Source organism: Pristiophorus japonicus, chromosome 6 (assembly GCF_044704955.1).
Source record: "Pristiophorus japonicus isolate sPriJap1 chromosome 6, sPriJap1.hap1, whole genome shotgun sequence".
Lineage (NCBI taxonomy): Eukaryota > Metazoa > Chordata > Chondrichthyes > Pristiophoridae > Pristiophorus > Pristiophorus japonicus.
Window position 1 is genome coordinate 190,787,444 of NC_091982.1, and position 14,852 is coordinate 190,802,295.

A 14,852-nucleotide genomic window follows, 5' to 3' on the forward strand; every position below is an offset into this window, starting at 1 on the left:
GCCCCATGTGTCAGGCAAGCAGTAAGGCTCACTGAACAGCAGAGGCCAAGTAATGAGTATCAGCCACAGACAGAAGCTCACAAGAGAATCAGAGACCTCGGGAAAATGGGAGCAGGACAAGTCTGAAACAGTGTCGGTGGCAACAGCAGGGAACTGAAAATTATATATATATAATTTACTTACTTTTTTTTTGAGTCATTAGGATCCCACCGCTCATTTTGGAGGGGGGACACCTGTGAGCCTGCAAACTGGCTTCAACAGTATTTTTTAAGTCACTTCATGTTCAAGAATTTAATAATGTTTTTTTGTTAACACAGACACAACTCAAGTCAATTTTCAAGTGTCAAACAGGAAGCAATACCACTCAACAATTTAGCTCAGTAGAGACGCCAGCATCCCTTATTATTAATCCCCAACAATCTTTGATGATATTATTACATTAAACATATTTGTTCCATTAATCCTATTCAGATGTAAAATTAGCAACATTGTGAACTCTAAGCCAACCCGCTGAATCTCCTGAGGGAGAATATCTATTACAAGGCAGCATTCTGTGATTTCTTTTTTCCATGACCCCAAAGAATATACATCCAACTTTATTTATAACTAAGTATATGAAATCCAGAAGTGACTCATCCACAATCCCAGCAATGCACAATGTGTTCCAATGTGAGGACTTGCTCTCCTGTGCCATGATGTAAATTATTATGTTCTGCAAGCACGTTCAGTGGAACTCCAACAATGACAGATTTCAAGCAATTTCCACAAGTTTTAAATGGACCTGGGAAATTCTAGTAAATATATTTTTTAGAATAACACTATAAATAACATGCAAGAGCATTTAGCCATATTGCATATATGGAACTGGATTTTTTAAAATTAAAAATAAACCACTAGATTTTACAAAATCACAACATTTTTTTCCATCAGCAATATCTATTAATCATCTACGTATACAGCAGACATCTCAGAGCATTGGAGAAGTACCACCAGCGCTGCCTCCGCAAGATCCTGCAAATCCCCTGGGAGGATAGACGCACCAACGTCAGTCAGTGTTCTCGCTCAGGCCAACATCCCCAGCATTGAGGCACTGACCACGCTCAACCAGCTCCGTTGGGCGGGCCACATCGTCTGCATGCTCGACACGAGACTCCCTAAGCAAGCACTCTACTTGGAGCTCTAAACGCAAGCAAGCCCCGGGTGGGCAGAGAAATGTTTCAAGGACACCGTCTAAGCCTCCTTGATAAAGTGCAACATCCCCACCAGCACATGGGAATTCCTGGTCCAAGATTGCCCAAAGTGGAGGAAGAGCATCCAGGAGGGCACTGAGCACCTTGAGTCTCGTCGCCAAGAGCATGTGGAAATCAAGCACAGACCGTGGAAGGAGCTTGTGGCAAACCAGGCTCCCCACCCACCTTTTCCTTCAACCACTGTCTGCCTCACTTGTGGCAGAGACTGTAATTCCTGCATTGGACTATACAACCACCTGAGAACTCACTTTTAGACTGGAAGCAAGTCTTCCTCAATTCCGAGGGACTGCCTCTGATGATGATGATGATGATGATGAATCATCTACTTCTCAGCCAGGATCTTACCAAATGACTGAATGCATTACCTCTGTGACTAAGCTCCCTCTGATGGATGCATATGCAATTACATATGAGGCACATTTTCCTTTTTAGCACTTGGGGATAAAACATCACGTGGGTAGAGTGCATATAGAGAAATTGGGTGGGAAGAATCATATACATATAACACAACTCACACGAATTTCTATCCATACAATGCTTTACATCTAAGTGTCAAAAAAAATGTATACAGTCCTGGGTGTCAGCTGTGGTTCAGTAGGTAGCACACTTGCCTCTAAATCAGAAAGTTATGGGTTCAAGTCCCATGCCAGAGACTTGAGCACTTAAATCTAGGCTGACATTCCAGTGCAGTGTTGAGGGAGTGTTGCACTGTCAGACGAGTTGTCTTTCAGATGAGAGGTAAACTGAGGATCTGTCTGCTTTCTCAGGTGGATGTAAAAGATTCCAAGGCACTATTTCGAAGAAGAGCAGAGGAGTTATCCCTGGTGTTCTGGCCAATATTTATCCCTCAATCAACATAACAAAAAACAGATTATCTGGTCATTATTACATTGCTGTTTGTGGGAGTTTGCTGTGTGCAAGTTGGCTGCCATGTTTCCCACATTACAACAGTGACTACACTCCAAAAGTATTTTATTGGCTGTAAAGATCTTTGAGACGTCCGGTGATCATGAAAGGCGCTACATAAATGCAAGTATTTCTTTCTTAAACAGTGCCAGTGGGACATATCTTGTTTGGAGGACTTGTGCTGACCCTTGGGATAAAAGTTTCAATACTAAACTGTTTAAAAGCATCACTAATTCAATAAAAATGACGAATTAGAAGTTTTCAGGGTTAAGGAAAGATTGTAAGTTGCCTCTTCCAATTTGGCTCTTCCTCCCACTCCCGCTCCTAGTGACATTCTCATTCTGTAACTCCAGTTGACGGAGGTACTTTTGTTCAGAGACACTGGCCTAGAAATTTGGGATCACAAGGCGATAGCAACCTGCGCCCGTTTGGAGGACTGCAGGTAGCACACGCACTTCATACTGCCTGCTCATTTCAATGATTGTAGCATTCAGCCCAGTGCTGAACGCACTGCTGAGTGGCTGAACGATCAGCAGGGGGCCGAAGTCCATATGAGGCTAGCTCCAATTAAAGTTAGCCTGAACAAATTAAAGGCAGTCTGCACCTCTTAAACAGGTGATTGAAGGGGCGGGGAAGACAGTGGGCAGCAAAGTTATAATGATAGCACAACAGGGGAGCGAGCATGCACAAATGGCCTGAAAAAAATAGAAGAATATCCTCATATGTTATCCTCCTTCTTACATCCCACTTACCCCTCATCCCACAATCTCTTCTGACTTACGAGCTGCACATGGTGTAAGGATGCATCTCTTGCTTTCCATCCCCTTCCCCGCACCACAACCCGAACCGTGAGCCTTTCCCATTTCAGATACCCAAGAAATCCATTGCTTCAACAAGAAGAGGGAGAGGAGAGTGAAGCAGCAGAAGAAACGCCGTCACTCAATTTCACACTCCCAGCCACCAGCTCAGTAAATCGGTGCTGGGGCCTCAACTATTTACAATCTATATTAATGACTTGGATGAAGGGGCAGAGTGTAATGTAGCCAAGTTTACTGACGATACAAAGATGGGTGGGAAAGCAAATTGTAAGGAGGATACAAAACATCAGCAAAGGGATATAGACAGGCTAAGTGAGTGGGCAAAAATTTGGCAGGTGGAGGAAAATGTGGGAAAATGTGACGTTATCTACTTTGGCAGAAAAAATAGAAAAGCAAATTATAATTTAAATGGAGAAAAATTGCAAAGTGCTTCAGTACAGAAGGACCTGGTGGTCCTTGTGCATGAAACACAAAAACTTAGTATGCAGGTACAGAAAGTAATCAGGAAGGCAGATGGAATGTTGGCCTTTATTACAAGGGGGATAAAGTATAAAAGTAGAGAGGTCCAGCTACAACTGTACAGGGTATTGGTGAGGCCACACCTAGAGTACTACGTACAGTTTTGGTCTCCGTATTTAAGGAAGTATATACTTGCATTGGAGGCTGTTCAGAGAAGGTTCATTAGGTTGATTCCAGAGATGAGGGGTTGACTTATGAAGATAGGTTGAGTAGGTTGTGACTATACTCATTGGAGTTCAGAAGAATGAGAGGTGATCTTATTGAAACATATAAGTTAATGAGGGGGTTCGACAAGCTGGAAGCAGAGAGGATATTTCCACTCATAGGGGAAACTAAATCTAGGGGGCATAGTCCCAGAATAAGGGGCTGCCCATTTAAAACTAAGATGAGGAGGAATTTCTTCTCTCAGAGGGTTGTAAATCTGTGGGATTCTCTGCCCCGGAGAGCTGTGGAGGCTGGGTCATTGAATATGTTTAAGACGGAGATAGACAGATTTTTAAACGATAAGGGAATAAAGGGTTATGGGGAGTGGGCAGGGAAGTGGAACTGAGACCATGATCAGATCAGCCATGATCTTATTAAATGGCAGAGCGGACTCGAGGGATCAAATGGCCTACTCCTGCTCCTATTTCTTATGTTCTTATACTGACACTCTGTGTATTTTAGAGGATAAGGTGGATGCAGAATCTACATGTATTGAGACACGGAGCACGAGTGAGCTCCAGCCAGGCCAGGGGGAAAGGGTAGCGTAGGCGGTAGCTCCCTGGATGGCGAAGTCGCACATGAGTTCTGCTGCACAGGACTCAGATGAAGATTTCGATGAGGCAGGCTACAGAAAAACACTGATGGATATGCACAATGAAATGCTTGGTACATTGCATTCTGGGTTTCTGGCAGGCCTGCCAATGTCAAGGATCATGGAGCAGTCCAGCTCCAGCTTTGCACAGGGCTTTGGGTAGATCTTGGAGCTCATCTTTTCCAGTATTGATGTGGTGGGCAGATCCATCAAGGCACTTGTGGACCCAGCCATCATGCTGCATCTGATGACTGAAGTCTCAGCTTCCATTGCAGCACAAGCAGAAGCCACCCAATGTCTGAGTGCTGAAATGGAAGCTCAGACTGAAGTCATGCAAGCTCAGCTTGCTGCCACACAATCACATCACACAGACTGCCGCTATCATGACTGGGTTTATTAGTGTTGAAAGGGGCTTGCAGGGTGTCACATCCATCCAGCAGTCTGTACTCTAGTAGATTACTAGGATTGCTGAGGTGCTGTTCCGGAGGAGTGGCAATGGATCCATGGAGGCCGAACCTGCTGTCCTCGCTCAGGATGACAGCACTTTTATTGCCACCACTGCCACTCTGCCAGTGCCCTTACTACTGCCTGTCAACCAGCCAGCCCAGACTGCTGCCACCCAAGCCGAGGTGGTGCAGTCCGAAGCCTGATCTATTAGGCCCAGAGCTCCTCGAGGTCGTCCTGCAAGGCCATCTGCTGTCCTCTGCTGTGGCTCAGTTGGTAGGACCCTCACCTCTGAGTCAGAAGGCTGTGGGTTCAATTCATTGAGCACAAAAATCTAGGCTGACACTCCAGTGCAATACTAAGGGAGTGCTACACTATCAAAGGTTCCGCCTTTTGGATGAGACTTTAAACTATTTTCTCAGGTAGACGCAAAAGATCCCATGACACTATTTTGAGGAAGAGCAAGGGAGTTATTCCCAGTGTCCTGGCCAATATTTATCCCTTAATCAACATCACTAAAACAGATTATCTGGTCATGATCACATTGCTGTTTCTGGGAGTAAATTGGCTGCTACGTTTCCTACATTACAACAGTGACTACACTTTAAAAAAAAGTACTTCATTGGCTTTAAAGCACTTTTGGACTTCTGGTGGTCATGAAAGGCAATCGTTCGTGAAAGTCAGCCATGCTGCAGCCACTAGGGTAGCATTGCGCTGTAGTATTAGGATGGGCAAAGGCACACTCAAGACAGGCATTGAGGGAATGCACAAGTGTGATTAGTTGATTTTTTGATGTAATATTAGATGGATAGATGTATAAAGTTGGATTGGAATGTTTGATTTGTGGTGACTTTTATTTCAGTATTGTGGCCAAGGGAATGCTGTAATGGTCAGTAATAGATGGAAGGTAAGGTGTGGGACTATTGTTGAAAGGAAAATTGGGGTTGTGTTCAGGCAGATGATTTGATCCCAGACATCCAACCAGAATAGAGCTGTCTGGGTAGGCTCCTTCCGTCTGCTTTCTTTTCCTCCTTCTCTTCTGCTTCCTCCTCTTCCGCTTCCTCCTGCTCCTGAGCTGGTGGCCGTATCCCTGGTGCCAAGGGCTGTGCCCTCATGATGGCCAGGTTGTGGAGGATATTACGGACCATCACGAATCGGGACACATGAGTATTGTAGGGTTCCTCCAGAGCAGGCAGCGGAACTGTTGCTTCAGCACCCCAATAGTCTGCTCGATGATGTTTTGTGTGGCAGCATAGTTCTCATGGTTCGCATGCTGTTGTGGATGGTTTGCGGAGTGGAGTCATGAGCCAGGTGGTCAAGCGATAGTCCTTGTCGTCCAGTAGCCACCCTTTGGTTTGACATGGTGGCTCAAAGACTGAGGGAACAGCGGACTGGCACAGAATAAAAGCATCATGACTGCGACCAGGATACTAGGCATTCATCATCATGATGTGCTGAGTATGGTCGCACACCAACTGCACATTCAGTGAGTGGAAACCTTTGCGGTTGGTGTACATCTCAGCATTTAGAAGCAACACCCGCAAAGCTACATGCATGCAGTCGATGGCGCCCTGCACTATGGGGAAGGCCGCTGCCCTGGCAAAGCCTCATGCACACTCTGCCTGCTTCTCTCTGTTCAGAGAGAAGAGAAAGAAGTCCCCACTCCTGGCATAAAAAGCGTGTGTCACCTGTCTTATGGAGCAGTGAACGGCGAACTGGGAGATGTTACAGATGTCACCTGCTCCAGCCTGGAAGGATCCTAACATGAAGAAATTCAGGGCCACTGGCAGTGCTGTCCCTGCCCTGGAGTGAGGCTGCAGGTCTGGTTGCAAGAGGTGGCAGAGTTCTGTGAGCACCACCTTTGTAAAGCACAGATGCCTCACACACTCCTCCTGGCTCAGGCTGAGGTAAAAGAATTGCACTCGGAAGACCCTTGGTGGGTAAGGCCTCCTGCTGAGAGCCCTCCTGCCCCTCCTCCTCCTCCCTGTCTGAGCAGCTTGTCCTCTTCTTTGCTGCTTCTGCTCCAACTCCCTGTCATGCTGCAGGCCAAGTGGGCTAACAACTAGAGCACCCATGACTGGGAGCAAGTGGTCTGACCAGAACCCTTGAAGTCAGAACCAAGGCCTTCTCCACTTGCAGCACCACTCCCTGTCACCTCTTCAACTTTAAACAACCCTGGAAAGCACCAAACATTTCTACAAACTTACACAGAAATCAAAAAGTAAGCGACCTGAAAGTTGATGATCCCTTTAAATAGCACTAGTCCTTCCTGCTGCTGAACGCATGTTCAAATATGCAAAGTTATCACTGGTTGCTAGCTCCAGCGATGATGTCGATAATGGCAGCGCTGACATCAAATCAAAGTTGTACACTGATAGGCGTCACGATCTGCCTACTTACCATACGTCCAGCGCACGCTCCTAATGGCTGCCCTACTGCCCTCACCAATATGGCGTCCGGTGTACGCTCCTAATGGCTGCCCTACCGCCCTCACCAATATGGTGCCAGCGTGGCCCACATCAGAAATGCGTGCGTGCTGCTCGGATGCCATTTTGGACTTAATTCAGCACCCACAGCATCCAAACAATGGGTGCTACTCAATCAAATTTTTAGCCTACTCTTCCTAAGCATCCTAATTCAAAGAGGCATTTTCACCTGCTAACAACCCTGCTATTCCGCCCCTCCACCCCCACTAACACAGTTTGTGGTGGCACTCTCCTTTCCTAATAGTTCTGAGCTCCAACTCCTCACTGCTGTTTTACTCCAGGAACAAATTCTGTATTCCACTTGCAGCCCAAAACAGAGCATCAGCATCAGATCCAAACTTCAGTTGGGATCAGTAATGAAAGGAGCATCAGAAGTGGAGTAGCAATTGTTTGCTGGCCAAATCCCTTGGCACCATCAGGAATAGAGGGGGCTAAATTCCATAGCCCCTGAAAATGGGCACTGGTATCATGATGCACAATTAGCCCACCCCCATTGTGTCTGACATAGGTGGAACATAAACTTTGTGATGCCTGCTAATTTAAATTATAGTAGCGCGCAGCCCACGCTGAACGTGCTGTTGAGTGGCTATAAGCCTCAGCAATTGGCCCAGGTTCATGCAAGGCTAGCACCACTTAAAGCTAGCCTGCACTACTTAAAGGTGCATTCTGGCTGCAGAAGGTGAAAGACATACTAATGACACAACAGGGGAGAGAGCATACTCCAACATTTTCCTACGCAGCAGTGGAGGCCTTGGTTCAGGAGGTGTACAGGTGGAGAAAGGTCCTCTATCCACAGGGGGCCAGGAGGCCCTCCAGACAAAGTGTGAGAAGGCAATGGGAGTAGATAGCCATTGCAGTCAATGTCAGCAGTGTAGCCCTGAGGACCTGGATGCAGTGCTGTAAGAAGTTTAATGATCTCATACAAGTGGTCAAGTGAATTCATATCCTTACAACTGAATTAGTAGGCTCAGTTCAATATTTTGTTTAAGCTGTGCGGCCATGCAGCTGTCTGGACCCTTTATACAGCCGGCTCACCAGCTTTTAAATGCAAAAACCGCGCATGTGCGGATTTTTGAATGGGCCATGCAGCCCCTTAAAGGGACCGCACGGGTCCCCAACAATTAGAGGGAACATTGGTTCAGACACTGTTCAATTCAATAGCCCCCTTCATTCACCTACCAACAATCTCTATCAACTACGACTCATACCTCACATCCATAGCTTCACCTCATCGTCAAAAAAATGAGCACTGCTGCAAGCCTCACACCCACATCTCACGGCTTGCACACACTGCCAGGTATTCAATCATGAAAAACACATCACCCAAACACATTGCACCACACTCACTGACACACGTCCCTCACACTTGCAGGACAAGGTGGCTCAAAACCCGAGACAGCAGGGACTAGCCTTAGGGACACAGACTTAGATGTCTGTATGACCTAGCCCCTATGGAAGAGACAGTGCTGGAGATTATTGGGCATTGTTGGAGCGGCCAATGCTGAGCCCATGGCCAGCGGTGGGGATGAAAAAGTCAAAGATGACTGTATCCTCATAAATAATCCTCCTTCCAACATCTCACTTCCCCCTCATCCCACAATTTCTTCTGATTTACAAGCTGCAGATGGTATAAGCATGCGCCTCTTGCTTTCCCCACCTCCCCTCACCATAACTTTACCCTTGTGCCTTTCTCCTTTCAGATAGCCAAGAACTGAAACCTGACCAAGCAGTGGTGGAGGAGCAAGAATTGGAAGATGAAGAAGGCAGTGATGATGAAGACACACTGCCACTCCACCAGTGCCCTTGCTTTTGCCGGTCAGTCTTCCATCCTGGACTGTAACCGCCCATGCCGCGATTGTGCAGTCCGAAGCTGGGCCTACTAGGCCTAGAGTTGCTCGACGTCACCCTCCAAAGCCATCTATAGTCTCCCTCACTGAAGTCAGCAGCCTTCCACCAGCCATGCCGCAGCCACTGGGGTAGCACCGTGTAGGGGCACAGGCACACGGAAGACAGGCATAAGGGTGATTCGTTGATTTGTTATGTAATATTGGATGAATTTATTTATAAATTTGGTTTGGAATATTTGTTTTTTGGAGGCTTTTATTTCAGCATTGTGGTCAAGATGATGCTGTGCTGGTCAGTAACAGAGGGAATGTAAGGTGTGGGATTGTTGTTCTTCTTCATATGTACGGTAATAGCAAAGAAAATCAAATGTTAATATCTAAATCAGCTATCCAGGCCAAAGGTTCCGGTGTAACAGCGTGGATATCTTGTAGGATGTCTGTGAAGTTCCTCTGAGGGCAGTGCTCAATGATATGATTCAGGTTCAACAGTCACATGATGGGGATGCTTTAATCTTCCACCTATGGAGAAGGTGGAAGCATCTACCATGACCAGTTCTAAAGCGGTTGTCCACTGCTTGTGAGGAAGGTTTGATCCTTCAGGTTGTACCGTGGGGTCCTCTATAAGGAATCCATTCCGGATGTCGCAGTTCTTCCAAGCATTTTGCCATCAGTCATCAAGGCTGAGGGGAGATCGCTGAAGGGCTTCAGTCCAAAATGGCCTTCTGGATTTGAGACTGATTGGTGGTAAGTTGTTCAAGTCGGCCTGGACCTTTGCTGGTGTAACAGTTGTATTCTCTGGAGACTGCATATTCGTGGTGTAGGTGTGGTGGTGCGATGTTTGCAAGTACGGGCAGTCAATGTGTTGGTGTTGATAAAAGCGTACCGGTGATCATTCTTTTAGTAGAATTCAGCTGGACATTAACAGATTTGACATGCAGACTTGATAACCATGCCAGAGAGCAGTACTCCACTGTAGAGTACACCAGGGCGAGGGCTGCCATATGGAGGGTTTGAACGTCTGATCCCCATGTGGATCCAGCGAGTTTCTGAATCAAGTTGATCCTACTCTTTAGTTTCTTTCCAAGGTTCTAGAGATGCTATTTACAGGGTGTGATTCAACATGACTCCTAAATAGGAGGGTTTTTTGGCATGGTTTACCTCTATGCTGCAAAGGGAGACTTTCAAAGCTTGGTTTGCTTGATGGGTGTTGAGGTGGAATGTCGAGGTGACAGTCTTTTGCGGGTTTGGCCGAAGTCACCATCGGACTGTTGGAGAATTGGGGTTGCATTTACTGGTATCACAGTCGGATGAGTCAATCACGGACAGTACGACCAGAAAGGAGCGGTGTTCGTTGCCTCCTCCCATCCTCCTCTTCCTCTTCCTCGGCTCTTTGCCATATATCTTGTGGCAAGGGCTGTGCCCTCATGATGGCGAGATTGTCTAAATGCAGCAGACCATGCCGAATCTTGAGATATGCTCTGGTGAGTACTGCAGGACTCCTCCAGCACGGTCCAGACAGCGGAAGCATTGTTTAAGCATCCCAAAGGTCTGTTCGATCACATTCCGTGTGGCAGCATGGCTTTCATTTTATGCACGCTGCCCATGTGTGCTTGGGTTGCGCACAACAGCTTCAAGATTTCAGTGAACATCTCCTTAGTTAAAATGAGATGTCGCATACATTGTCCCTTACTGAGGTTGAGGTAGGAGAATTGCTCCCTGAAGATCCTGGATGGATAAGGCTTCCTGCTGAGAGCCCTTCTCCTGCTCCTCCTGTTCCTCCTCCGCCTCCCTCTTTGAACAGCTTGTCCTTCTCTGTGTCACCTTTGCTCATTCTCCCAGTCATGCTGCAGGCCAAGGGGGCTACAAACTACAGCACCCTTGTCTGGTCTGAGCCGAAACCTTGAAGTAATCTGTCTCACCACTCCCTGGACACTTCAGCAAGTGCAAGCCACCAAACGCTTCTACAAATTCACCAAAAGCCATTGGAAATCAATAGGCAACTAACCTGAAAGCAGTTGATTATCGCTTTAAATGGCATCAATGAGGGGCCTTCCTACTGCTGAATGTGCGCTGAAGTCAAAACTGACTCCTCCAGTGTCAAATCAGTATTACACACTGACCGATGTCATGATCCACCCATGCTGCATACTTCTGGCACACGCTCCTGGCGCCCATGCTAATGACCTCAGCAGAATGGCATCTGGCGTGACCTGCACCAGAAGTATGCGTGCACGTGGTGCAGACGCCATTTTGGACACAAAACGGCACCTGTAGTGCCCAAACATCGGGCGCCACAGAGCCAAATTTCACGGCTAGAGTAGACACCGATAATTTAGAACACAAGGGCTAAAACTTCCGTACTGCTCGGTTGGGCCGCTAATTTTTTTTAAGTTGTAAATTTAGCGCCAGGCGCTAATAAATCTCTACTCCCGCGAAATTGAGTCTCTGCGCTGAAAGAATGCAGAGGAGCTTTAAATCAGGCACTAATGGCATAGGCGTTAGGCTCCAAGTAGTAACGAAAATTAGGTGTTGTGTAATCGGGAGTGAGCATTGATGAAGGCGCCTTCCAGCCACTAAAGGGAAGGATCACTAGAATCTGAACACCAGCCCCCAATGATTCGGGGAGTGCAGAATGGCGATATGCTGTGGGATGAAATGCAAAGGCCTTTGACAGCCCGCAACACTCCAGGAACTGAGCAGCATTTAGCTGGCTGCAGATACATCATACACTCTCTAGCTCGCATGAATGCCTTTGGAACTGAAGTACTGGGGCACATCCCTTTAAGTAGTCAATTATTGAGTTAGTTGCACCTCTTTACAAGGTAGCTCCTGCAAATGTGTTTTTCTGCCCATGACACTGAGGCACCCAGTCTCACCCTTATTGATCAATTTAACAAAAGAACTAACTGGCCAATTAAGGAATGACACTGCACCCCTTTCATGTCCATTGCTAGAATATCACACCATCCCTAACAAGGAGTATAAGTAGGATGTGATGTGAGAATAGGTTAGTTCTTAGATGATAAATGTCATGATATTAATTTGAAATAAATGTCATTTAAATAATTTATTAAATTACATTTTGCTGAATGCTACATTTAAACATTGAATTGGATGCACACCACTCCAAATTAGTATTTACATGCTATTCACAAAACATTTGTTGACAATTTTAGCGATCACTGAGCAAAGAATGAAGTTGTTGGATGTACCTATTATTGTGAATTCCATGCAAACAGTACATTGCCACAATGTATTGCCAGTGGCTTGCATTCTGACCAGAGACAGATCATGCCTATCTACAAAGACAGCAGCAAGTTGATAGATACAGGCAACAGCCTCAAAAACAAGGCACTTTAAATCACGATTAACCTTCACAAATCAGTCTAAATGCCAGAAAATATATATAAAAGGTGTAAAATTGTCATGTATGTATGCTTGGGGTTACTAGACACCAGGGGACGCCACTGTCGTAGGTCATTGGGCTGTACGCACGTGTGTGCGGGCCAGGTATATAAAGTAATACATGTACTTTGGGCCCGAATAAAGTTGAGCCAGGTTTGCACCTGAGTGAGTTTACAGTATTCAGTCTATCGAGTTATTACATACATAACAAAAACAAGCAGATTATGTTGAACTTCCAGAAAAACTTGTCAGCCTTGAAGCCAATAATGACCATACTTGTCACTTCTAATGCAGTTCAGTGTCACTACATGCAGCATGGGATCTTATGTCTCCGTTTCCAAAGTCTTGCAAATAATATTGCAGCGATTAGTATATGATTAGCTATGTGACTTGTGGAATGATTGCTTTTGCTAGAGCAAATAGTGCAACAGGTAGCATCACTATGTCCAGCATAAGTTGTTTCCAAATTTGTAAGCTTCCACATGTTCCGGAGCTAATTGATTGTACACATATTGCCTTAAGATCAAATGCTCACACTAGGGAATCAAAAGTACTTTCATAATAACAACTTGCATTTATATAGCATCTTTAATGCAGTAAAATGTCCAAAGGCGCTTCACAGGAGCATTATCAGACAAAAAGAACACAGACATACAGTCAATTGATGTGTAAAGCTAAGTATAAATCACCAATAATTGTGGTTATTCATTCTGACATTTTGACCTTGTCACTACAGTTCAACATATTAAAAAGGAGAATATTGGAGAAGTGTTACCCTCTAGGCTGGTTTTGTTGTCATATTCTTTTTCTTCCCAAAGGTACAATCAGAAGCCAGGCGTAATAATATTTCTGGCAACTTCAGTTTCTCTCCCTTCAGAGGAAAGGTTTCCATGAAATATATGCTTCCATTCAATCATAACACAGACATTTGAGATTTTAAATACATGTTTAGGTGATTATCAATCCATGGAGGTAGGGACTGGTGGAGGAGAAATAAAGCAAGTCTGCAGTGAAGTCCTGTAAGACTATTGTTTAACTATGAAATACACAACATTTTTCACCAATTAAGCTTGAAGTTTAGCTGCAAAACAAATGTAAAACACAAGGATAGTGCCCGAATAAGGACAGGGTGGAACTTCCAGCGCAAACCGATTTCTGATGAGGCAAGGCAAATCTGGCCAAATCCATGGCAGAGTCAAGTCAATTAAAAATGACTATTTCCATATTGTCATTATTCAAAATGGGCAAACAGAACATAGAAGCACCTGAAAACAAAACTCAAAAATTGGTAGGTCTGCTGCTAGTGCAGGCAAGCTCAGGACAGGAGTGCAAAATCCAGCAATGCCATCTCCTCTTACTAATGTGCCTGGAGCAGTCCAATTATCTGCAGGGGGAGGGAGGCGGGTTATTTGGCAAGACTTTGCCATGTTCCTGTCTAGCAGTTAAAATTAAGCCCTAATCTCATTGCCTGTTCACTTTACCAACATAGTATTCCAGTTCATTTATTGTGGCTGTTCTGCTCTTAAATATTCATAAAAACTGCAATGCAGTGGCTCTGAATCTTTACAGAACTTTAATTTGTATTGTATTTAAGTGACTATTATGTGATCCTGCTCATGTGTCGGTCAGCAGATTTGTCAGTGACGTTTGGTGGGTATATGGGCACATTGCTGAAACCACCAAATATTACTGAATATATTGTCCTTTGCTGGTTTACTGTGCTCAGTTTAGAAGAAGAAAACACCTGGGCCGGAATTTTCCCACGTACAGGCATGTGGGTTTGGATGCGGGTCGGCAGTAAAATTTGCAGAAAATGGGAGCGCCAACAACCTTCTCCTCAATAACCTGATGCTCTCCAGGAGAGAGAGGGTCAGCAAGGGGCTGCACCACTCCTGAAGCAATATCACAACACAGATTATACAGACAGAGAATGAGCTTCCTGGACATGACTGAGCAGCAGTGCTTCAGGAGGCTATCAGTCCAAGTTGTTGCAGACATTTGTAGCTTGCTGGAACATGAGCTGCTGCCCAGAGGACCTGGTGCATACGCCTTACCAGTGGCTGTCAAAGTCACCAGCACCCTCACCTTCTTCAGATACAAATCATTAAGCTGTGTTTTTTCACAGCATGTGAATATGGAGAGCAAGAGTTATGATCAGATTCACTTAGCTCAATCAATACAACTTGTCTTTGCGTAATAATGGACCAGCTGATCTTACTTGCATCAGTGGGTCGGTCATCTTATTTGACTCAAGAATCGTAACTAGTTTCCTGCACTTTAATCTTCTTGAAAACTTTGCTGGGTCTGACTACTTGGCCTGGAGTTTCTGCTCTACTGCATTGGTTTTTTCAGCGTAATTCCCCTGATATCAGCGTAACCGGTGC